The following is an 11,202-nucleotide window of genomic DNA, read 5'->3' as shown; positions in this document are numbered from 1 at the left end:
AACTAAAAGCTACCAAATAACCAAGATATTTTTCTCAGCAGAAATTCTCAGGCTGTAGCAATGCCAGCCCTGTTTCCCAGCTTATCTCAGCTGTGGGTGCTGCTTTTCCAGCAGAACCTGTGCCAGGCACCTGCAAAGGTGAGAGCGACCCTGGGGCTGCTGCCCTGGGCTGGGGGTGGGAGCCACCCAGAAATTCAATGTTCCTAAACTTCCGAGCAATGGCACAGCTCCTTCTCCAGGCACTCCGAGCAAACTCGTCTGCCACCTTCTGTCCCTGGAAGGATATAACTCGCATGGAAGAGCATTTTCCCATTTTTCCTGTGGGCAGGTTTGGTATGCAGGGAGCAGTGAGGAGTTTTGGGGCTCTTTGGGGTAGTTTGGGTTGGTCCCCAGTGTCCTGTGCTGGAGCTGGGGCTCAGCCACAGCCCAGAAACACGGGAAGCAGGAGGAGCACTGGCATTTCAAGGCTGATTTCTGAAGAGAAGGAGACAGATAAATGATGGGTGCCAGGGCTGTGGCTCACAGCATGTGTGGAGGCATTTCCCCGGCTCTGATGGAGACAGGGATTCCATCCGGAGAGAGCCCGGGCTGCCTTTGTGTTACAGCAATGAAAAATGAGAGCTGCACAGGGCCCTAGGGCTCCAGACCCTCTGCCTTTAGCCAGACTGATGAACCAAGGGTTTGCTCCATGATGGACCTGCCTGGCGAGGCAGGAACAAGGCCGGGATCCCAGGGGAGCTGCGCTACCTTTGGAGATGGGATGAGCACCCAGCCCAGCTCCGCCAGCCTCCCCAGGAACAGGGCAAAAACCAAAGTGGCACTTTGCCTGTCCCCAGACTTGTGACTGAAGGGAAAATGGGAAAAACAACCAAACCCAAAATCAAGAACAACGAAGGCTCGACAATGGTGGCAAATTGGGTTGGTTCTCTCAATGCTCCTCAATTACTCGGCACAAGTGCTAATTGCAATCGTTCCTTTCTGCGGCTCAGTCAGCACAAATCTCAAAGCCCGAGATAGTTTTTCTTTTTCTGCAAGCCATCTGTCAGGCTAATTCTCTTATTGCTGAGAGCTGAGGCTTGGTTTTTTTTTTTTCCTTCAGCACCATTACAAAGAGAGAATGCTGTTTCTCCCCAGCCCAGCTCCAGGCTCCTCCACGGATGCAGAGAAATCAGCTTTTCCCGTGGCCTGAGATCCGTGTGCTGCAGGGGGTTATTGGTGTCAGGGAAAGCAGGTGCCCTCCTGCAGCACTGACCTGCACTCCTCGGGATTGCTCTGAAGAGCACTTGAAAATAAGACCCTCAGCTGATGCTTCTTTTTCTGGGGGATTGATTTATCCTGGTACCTGTGACTGCATCTCCAAGTGCATTTAATGATTCATTCTCTTTAATAATGCAAGCAGATATTGAAGAGGTCTTTGGCTTCCTCAGACGGGCTCTTTTAATAATGAAAACCACTTTCATTTGTTTTCTTTTCAAAATAATAACAGATAAACTCAGGGGGATTCTTGCTCTCTGCACATCCTTAGTTTCTAAGGAATTTTCTGAGCTCTCTACTCCTGTCATGCTCTGGTCCTCAGCAAGCCACTGTTGGATGAAGGAGGATGCATTCACCTGCCCTTGTACAGGATAGACATTTTATCTCTCAATTTCCCTCCTTTTCCTGGCCTTTCTTCCTTCTTTTCTAACCTTTTCCAGGTCATTTTGTGGGATTGTTTCCCCCAATCCCCCTGTCTGGGCTGCCCATAGTTAATCAGGAGCAACCCAGCTTGAGCTGCCCAGCGCTGGCTGGAGCAAGGCAGCTCTTATTAGGACAGCATTTATTAAAGGGTCAATTCTGTCCACACGGAGGCTTTCAACTCTTAGCAACAAAATCCATGTGTTTTGTGCAGCTGTGTGCCCGAGGTAGCTGCAGAGGCCACACGAATCAAAGCTCAGCTGGCAGAAATCACACCAAAGAGGTGTTTATTGACACATCTCTTTGCCAGAATGAAAAAACCTGCTCCATTATTGTATGATAAAGCTCCTGCCCTGGAGCTATGGACCTAGAGAAGGGCAGGATATTCCTTTGGGGCATCTGCTTCCATTCTGCTTTCCCATGTCCAGCAGTGGAAATGTGGGGTATCCTCAAAGGGTAAGCAAAGGCAGGAGTGGGACACCTTTCACTCAATGCCACAGACTCAGCATTTCTACACAGAAACTGTGAGTCCACTGAAATCTTCATAACCACATGTGACAGCATCTGGCAGCAGGGTCCTGACACCCACAGGGAGAGTTTCTGCTGCTCAGAGCCACCAGTGAGCTGAAAATACAGAACAACATCAATTATCCAGCTCCAAGATGCTCCATGTGAGGGCAGGAGGACTGGGAAGCTGTGCTGGATGTGGTGAGATGACCACCAGTGGTTCTCAGGCTTTCAGGACAGTTTTCCTGGATATTTGTAGGTATGGCTTGATGGTGTTTTCCAGAAAATCCCTGATTCCACTTTCCTGCTACCACCAGCACAGGACTGGGTGCTGTCCTGCTTCCTTCCTCTTTTCCATGCTGGTTTAAGTGGCTCCTTTGTTTCTGTGCCTCCTGATTCCTTTTTCCAAGCCCACATTCATTCTTGTTCGGCTTTGAGTGCTCGAAGGTGCAACATTTCCCCTGTCACAGCACTTCTTCAGTGGTACTCCAGGGGCCCCTTATCCTGCCTTTTCATATTTTATTGCCTTTTCTCTGTCAGCTAAGAATTTATCACACTTTCAGCTTTTTTTCTTTTACCATTCATTCCAAAGAAAACCTATTTTGTGTGGTCAGTGTGTGATGGTCCAGAGACGTATCAGTCTCTGTCTGCACCTTTTGAACCTCTGAGAAGTTCCAGTTTGATGCAGGATCCCAGCTGGAACAATGCAAGAGTGCTACAGAGTCACTGCAGACAGCTGGATGAAAGAGGAGGAGGCTGCTAAAGCCTCTCCTGGAGGAAGGATTGCTGCAGGAATGAATCTCCAGCAGACACCAGAATTTCCAGCAGAAGCCAGGCTCTGGTGGTTGTTTCACTGTTTGTGTCTCAACACTTTTCACACCCCTCCAGCAGCCCCAGGGTTTCTGCTGGAGCAGGGATGTCTGGTTTAAATCACAGTGAGCAGCTGGGGCTGAGAGCACTGCAGGACCAAAGCAGGGGCACTGCCCAGAGGTGGAGTTTCCTTCCTCTGGTCACTCTTTGGTCCCAAAACAACAGTTTTGTCACCAGCTGAGTGACTTTATACATTTTAGCCATTATTAGCTGCTCCTTTCTGCTCTTAATTAGCATTTTCCTATGCTTTTAAAAATCTAAGCCTACTCTAGTGTCTTTCTTATTTTAGTTTTTGTCTTCTTGTTGTTTTAAAATATTTTTGCTTTATTAAATTCCTGACAGCCTGTGTGAATTACACCCAAGAGAGGACTCTGAGCTCTGCTTTTACTTTTTGAAAAAAAACCCAAACAAAAAAAAATTCCTGTAGGAGCAACATCATTTCCAGAGGGCAGCCCCCTCCATCGCCTCTCCAGAAGGAGTTTCACCTGCATTTTCAGCAGCCTGTGCTCCCAAAAATGCTAAGTAGGGCTGAAGGTCGCTGAGGAGCATTTACAGGGTCAGTGGAGAGGGAAGAAGCGATTTTCGGGAGATTTTCCCCGGCTGCTGTTCCGCCGCAGGAGCAGGAGAGGGTGCTGCGAAACCGGGCTGCGGGGACAGGGACCCCCGGTGTCCCCAGCCCGGGGTACCCCCAGCTCCAGAGCCTGAAAAGACACTTTCTCCTAAGGGGGAAAAAATTATTAACAAGTCCCTCCGGAACTCAGCGTTTCAGCTTCCCAGCTGGGAGCAGTTCAGGGTGGAAAATGGTCCACACGCTCATTCGGCAGTATTTTTAATTAAAAAAAAAAAAAAAAAAAAAAAAAAGAAAAAGAAAAAGAAAAAGGAACATGAAAGTGTTGAAAAATCCACATTTTAAACATTTTCCAGCGTTTCTTTCTCTGGGATTATGGATGAACTTTACAACATGTTATGTCGTTCATGAAGGAAGAATGGGTTTGGTTTTCCAGCTGTTTTTATCCATCCCTGCCTGGAGCAGGGGTCACTCCCTGCCATGCCAGGCAGATGGGATGGGCTCCTCAGGCCAGCCCTTGTCCCAGGGGTGACAGCACCTCTCAGCTGGCCACTTGGCACCCTGGGGTGTTTTACAAGTGAAAAAACAAATTTTCCAGGGCTGAAACCCAGCAGAGCCCAGGCAGGGAGCACAGGGAGCTGCTGCTGCTGAGGGATGTGCTGGGCAGAGCAGGCCCTGTGCCCTGGAGCTGGAGGAGAAGCAGGTTTTACCTCAGCTTCCACTGCAGCTCCTTGCACAGAACCTGTCTGGAGTAAGAAATCCCTCAGAGTGTTTGGGGAGGGGGCTTGGTGATGCTGGTGCTGTCACACAGCCTGATCCCCACACTGTCAGTCACCCAGGGAATCTGTCCATCGTCATTCCCAGCTGCTCTTTGGCTGCTGCTCCCCTTCAGCCACAGCTGGAGCACAAACAGAGCCTTCACAGCAGGACAGGCCCTCCTTGAGGTCATTTTTAGGGAACTATCCTGGCTGCTCTGCAGTTTTCAATCCCTGGCCCTTCCCTCGGCCTTGCTGATGGTCCCTCAAGTCCCTCCCCAGCACTTCTGGTGTCACAGATGTGATGCTGGCTGTCTGCAGTGTCCCCTGCTGCCACATGGGCAGGGGGCTGGGGGCTCCCTGCATCCCTTTGGATCACCAATACCTGGTGCAAGGAGCATCCAAAGCAGCTCTGGGGATCCCAAGGCTGCTGTGTGCCCAGGATGTTGGGAACAGCCCGAGGGCCTGAACACAGCACGGCTGCTGGGCTGAAGCTGAGACCAGGAGCTTCTCTTTAACAGTTTTTGTTGGATTTTGTCCCATTCCAGGCTCCTCCAGCCTTTGTCCTCTAGACTGAAGGGTCCTGTTGTATCCGAGGTCTTTCTGTGTCCAATATCTTCTGTGCTGTGCCCATGGTCCCCTCAGGCTCTCTCTGTTCTAAATAGAAATTCTTTTCAAAATTCTTTCCCAATTTCTTTGTATATTGTGAAAGTTGTTAAATCCATTGCTGAGGGAGTGTGGAACAGGGACTGGACTTCCCAAGGGTTTTCTGTCCTTCCCAAGGGTTTTCTGCCCTTCCCAAGGGTGATCCCACTGATGGAAAGCCATGGCCCTGGGGTGGGACGAGCAGATTCCTTCAACACTCTGAGCAGACACTGGGATGTGCCTGCTCCTTCAAACTCCTGGACCTGCAGCGTGAAATTGCTTCAGATGAACGAGGCTGGAGGAGCTGATGATGGAGAAAACCTCCTGAGGGAGAAGCTCCCAGTATCCCAGGTTAGAGACCAGCCAGAAGGTCAGGAAGGGCAGTTGTAGGCTTGGCTGATGGAAACACATGTTGGATTAGTGGCCTCACCTTCAAAAGTCTGAAGTTCTCCCAGCATGACAGGAACAGTGGAAGATGAAGGTACATATAATTTATGTGCCAATCTTTTAATTGATTTGCCTAAACAGGCCCTGATCATTCCAAGTTTTAATTATTACTCTGAGCTAAATGAAATCTAATTTATTTTCCAGCATCTTTCCTGACACCTTAAAAAACTCAACAAAACACAGCCCAAGGACCCTCAAGCAAATAGGCCAGGTTGACAGATCTATTTTCACACTACTTGAAATTGCATTTTAATCTCCCTAACCTCTTTTTCCTTGTGCAGCTCCAGCATGGGGCAGGAAAACAGCTGTTCCTTGCCAGCTGGGAAAAGGTGATGTGCATGTAAAGGACAATTCTACCCCCAACACCACGAGAAATAACCAAAAAATCCCAGCTGATGACATCAGCTGAAACAAGGACAGGCTTGAGAAAAGAGAGGAAATAAAGTTTCTTCTGACCATTAATGGCCCAGTGATGGCTGCACCCAAACTTTTTTTTTTACAAATACAATAATACAAATTAATACAAATGAAGCACCAGAAAAATAGGAAAATGTGGCAGAGAACCCCATTTTATTATTTATTTTTTTTTTTAAATTTCTGCCTCTGTTTCAGGCTCTAATTTTTTGGTAATGCAGGTCCCTAAGACAGCCCTGACATCCCTGTTAGGGCAGTTTCTATAAGCAGCTCCAGTTTCTGTTGCAGGCCCCTCACTGGTGAGGTAGCATCCTGTGAAGAGGAGCTCAGTGCTGATCACCATGCAGCACAAACGAGACATTAAACCTCCAGAACAGAAATCATTAATTATCTGTGTGCATGCTAAGGGCAACACACTTCACCCAGAGGTCCCAAAGTGCCGAGCTCCCAGTCTAGAGTACAGCTCCTGGTTTATAAGCAGGAAAGCTGAGACAGAGGGGTGTTTTCCCACAGGCTGCAGCCCCACACATGCAGGGTGGTACCTGTGGGGTGACCTCTTAGACCCTGCAACAGCTCTGATTTGCCCCAAAATATTTTCCTGGACTGGATGACAATGCAGATGTTGCTGCTGAACAAACTCCAGATACCCACCAGGAGAGTGGCTTGTGCAAGGCGATTCCCAGCTTGCTCCAGAGCCTTTAGAGAACAATAATTGCCTTGGGAAAATGCAAATATACCAGAACTGGCTGTGGGGTGGGAGTAGGGAAGAAAAAGCCCCCAGGAGCACGGAGGTGGCAGTGTTATAATCTCAGCCTGTCATCTGCTTAACGTTATTAAACAACTCCTTAAAATAGCAGCCATAATTATTCCTATATGGAGCTCAATCTGGAGAGCTTTAAGCTCCTTCACTCTTCTCCTGCTTCACTTTCCTGCTCCAAAATGTGTGGTTTGGGGTCCCATCCCCACAGCAGAGGCAGGAGGGAGCTGCTCATCCATCAGCAAGGCTTTGCCCAAGGAAGCCCTGGCATCAGCCCTAACCCAGTTTCACCAGGCTCAGCTCTGTTGACATGAACATAGTTTTTGTTGCATTTTTAATTGTAAAAATGTATTTACATGAATAAAATACAGCTCACTTGGGGATATGACCTACTTTTTATGGGAAGATAAAACAACCGTAGGTTTGTGTTTTTATTTCATCTGTTTCAGCTGCTCTCAGTCAGACAGGGCTGCTGGTGCAGATCAATAGGAAATCCACAGCCACTAGAATGCTTTTTTTCTGTAAATAATCACATTCTGATCAAGATGACAGGGAGCTGCTGCATTTCCATGATGAAGCCTTTAACCTTCAGATCAGTAGAACAGTTTTGACAGTACATAATTTATATGGAAATAAATAATTTGATGGGGATTTTATATCTACATGTTCTGCACTGCTGGAGAGACCTTCTCTGTTTATCTGAGTATGAATAATTACACTAAATAATATATAATCCTATTGTCCTGGACAAACATGGGTCATCCCAAAATTTAAGTGTAGCAGGAGCTGGGGATCCTCTCTCCTGTAATTTCTGCTAAAAATAAGCACAATTTCCTTTTCCAGGATAATCAAGAGCTCTCACTCAGATATTTGAGCTTGTTTAGCATTAAAGCAAGGTGACTTTAAAAGCCATATTATCTCAGTTTAAGATGCTGGATGGGCACTACACAGCCTTGGCCAGTGGCACTGATTCTTCTCTTATCCCCTGACTTCAGCAGCCTTTGATGATCTGAGCTGGAGACAGATTAAACCAGCATTAAGACCCCCACAGCACTCAGTTATGTTAAACCTAAATGCCATGGATTTACTTATTAAACATGAGGAACTGAGCAGGATCTGACCCTGCACTGACAGGACAGACTCTGCTGCTCCTTCTCCTGTGTGTGACACCGATCGTGTTCCCTTTCCCACGGAGGTGAACTCTCCACACTCCCCTTGGGAGCAGCTGAGTGACATTTCTGTATTTATTCAAATTAGCTGTTATTAATTAAATAACACCTTTCAGCTTCCTTGGCAGGCTTTCCCCTGCAGTTGCAGCGGGAAGCTGGCATGTGTCAGGATGTCAGGCAGATGTGAGAACCTCAGGGTTATATTTTTGTGAACATGCACCTCATTAAAAAAGTTATCACTATAGAAAACAATAAATTTATGGTTATGTCTCTGTACTGTCTCCTCTGTTTTGCCTTCCAGCTCCTCTGTACAAAACCCAGCTACCAAGTGCTATTAAACAAAGGCAGCTCTTGTTCAGCACAGCTTTGCTTGGCCTCAATTTTGGCTGCAAGGTGGATCCTACTGGAGTCCGAGGGACTTCATCATGTGCCTAAACACTTTGCTAATTAGCAGCAAAGCTGAATCTCAGGTCTGGGGATTTATCTACATGCAGATTTAGAGGTGTTTGGTGGGATTAACTGGGGTAAGAATGACTTTGATCCAAAATGAGCCATTTAACCAGGACCCCAGGTGTGGCTGGCGCTGCCCTTTGGGCACAACCTCAGTTTGAGCAGCTGAAAACCAGGATAAGCACAAGCCATGGAGCACTTTCTCTGCATCCCTGCCACACCTGGTTTGCCTCTAAGAAAATGAATGCACACTGTCCTAACATTAAAGATTAAAAGCATCTGCATCTCATCACAGCCAGGAGATTTGTCCAGAGCTGATGACAAAAAAATGGCTTTTTGGAGAATAACCTTGACTGCTGGTGCTGTGTGTTTTCAAGGCATATTAATCACAATTTCTATGTGAATACTTCTTTCACTGGGAAGGGAGAGAGGGATGAGGCTTGGGGATTTCTGAGGTGGTTAGATTAAAAATGCTGGACAGAGCCCACAGAACATCATGGTACAAACTGCTCAAGACATGAAAATATCCAGTTAGAGTCAAGGTATTCCTTGAATCCAGCCCTTGGGATAGAATCTGGCAACACAGGGGAGTAGGACTAATTGTTTTTTGGTTTTTTTTTTGCTGTTGTTGAAATAGTGTTTTCCTGTATTAAAAATTGTAATAATAATTAAGAAGGAGTCTTTCTTCCACAAAGACTGAATTGACCAGAGATTCAAATATGAAGTGGTGTGAAAAGAAGAAGGGATACATTTGGGAGACTGGATTGTAATTAAAGACCCACAGGGTAATTGCTGCAGCCACCACCTGCCCTTTATAGCCACTGCTCAGGGAGGCCACCATAACCCAAAATCTGAGGTATATAAAACCCTATATGAAGATAAAGCAACGAGGCAGCTCTTCTCTCTCTCCATCCTACTGTATCCATGGGAACAGGCTGGGATTTGACATCTACACAATAGCTATAGACAGAAACCCTGCAGTGCACGGAGGAAAGGTCAGTGGAGCATCCCAGCCATGGTGGCACCCACAGAGCAGCTGGGGACAGCCTGGGGACAGCCTGGGGACAGCCTGGGGACAGCCTGGGGACACCCTGCTCCCTGCCCAGCACTCACAGCTTTCCCCTGTGTGTGGAGCAGCCAGTTTGCAGAAAGAAGAGTTAAAGAGCCGATGTGGTTCTTGGGCACAGAGGTCCTGCAGTGGGGTGAAGGAGACCCTACCAAGACCCTAAAACTGGATGAGGAAAATAAGAAGGAAAAAAGCTGGTTTTTCTAGATAGGTTTAACTGTCAATTTGGGGGAAAAAATAAGAAGTAAATAAATAAATCCCACGAGGAAGGAAGAAGAAGAAGAAAATAAATATCTCTCAGCTACTTCTCATTAGTGGAGGAGTATTTACACAGGTGAATATTCTGCCTGCTCACACAGCATCCCCAGCACAGGCACACCAGCTCTGCACAGCTAACAAGCTATCAGCAGGGAAGAATAAGACTATTTAATTTCTTAGCACACCTTGAATAGCCCATGGGGCCAACTCACATTTGGGAAAATGAATACACAGCCTTGACAAATAGCATTAATAATGCAACACAAGGAACTGAGAGCAGAGCACTGTGGGCTAGAAACCCCCAAGTTGTGTACACCAAGTCAGCTCCTTACCCTGCCAGTGGTGTGTGCCTGGAAAACACCCTAAAAAATACCTTTGGGTCTTGTCTGCTTGAAGCTGTTAAAGGGCACAGGTCTTGAACCCTGTGTCCAGATGATGCAATAGCAAAATTCATCTGGGGCTTCGCCAGCAGAAGGATTTGCTCTCCCCCTGCCTACCTGACCAAAAGCTCCATGGCCCCCTCCTGGGCAAGAGCAGCACCAGCTTGCCCCAAAACATCTGCCCAAACCTCATCTCACCACTGCAGCAGCTTCACCAGGGCTCTTGGTCTGCCTGGAGTGGGGAGTTACTGCCTCACAGGATCTCCTGCCTCACCTGAACCTTCCCCGTGGCTCCTTGTACCCACTGCCACCACAGCTGCAAGGGGAGCAGCACTGGAGAGCAGGTCATCTACACCTAGATGTGAATTTATGTATTTAATCATGGTTTTTTCTCTGTGCAAGAAAGGGATCTGGAGCCTCAGGATGCTCCAGCAGCAACTGGAGGAGAACAAGACCCAGCACAGCCTTATTAAGACACAGGCCACAAAATGCCTTTTTGGGCTTACAGAAAGGGGATTTGATTAAAAAACCTCAGACATAGAGAGGGAGTGTGGCTCCTGGGAGTTCCCTGACATCTCAGGGCATCCACCTCCCTAGCCAGCCCCCCTGAGCAGGGGGTTCACTCACCTCCCACAAACCATTCCTCCATCCATCCATCCATCATCCATCCATCCATCCATCCATCCATCCATCCATCCATCCATCCATCCATCATCCATCCATCCATCCATCCATCCATCCATCCATCCATCCATCCATCCATCCATCATCCATCCATCATCCTCCATCATCCATCCATCCATCCATCCATCATCCATCATCCATCATCCATCCATCCATCCATCCATCCATCCATCCATCCATCCATCCATCCATCCATTCATCCATCCATCATCCATCATCCATCCATCATCCATCCATCCATCCATCATCCATCCATCCATCCATCCATCCATCCATCCATCCATCCATCCATCCATCCATCATCCATCCATCCATCCATCATCCATCCATCCATCCATCCATCCATCCATCCATCCATCCATCATCCATCCATCCATCCATCCATCATCCATCCATCCATCCATCATCCATCCATCCATCCTCCATCATCCATCCATCATCCATCCATCCATCCCCAGGCTGTGGGATGGAGCTGTGCATGGAATGCTGATGGCAGGAACAGAAAAAGCTTCACCTGCTGCAGGCCTGAGCAGCACCTGGAGCAGGGAACTGCACCTG

Source organism: Poecile atricapillus, chromosome 17, assembly GCF_030490865.1.
Source record: "Poecile atricapillus isolate bPoeAtr1 chromosome 17, bPoeAtr1.hap1, whole genome shotgun sequence".
In the NCBI taxonomy this organism is placed as follows: Eukaryota; Metazoa; Chordata; class Aves; order Passeriformes; family Paridae; genus Poecile; species Poecile atricapillus.
The sequence above is the reverse complement of the archived record's forward strand: the minus strand, read 5'-3'. Positions refer to the sequence as shown.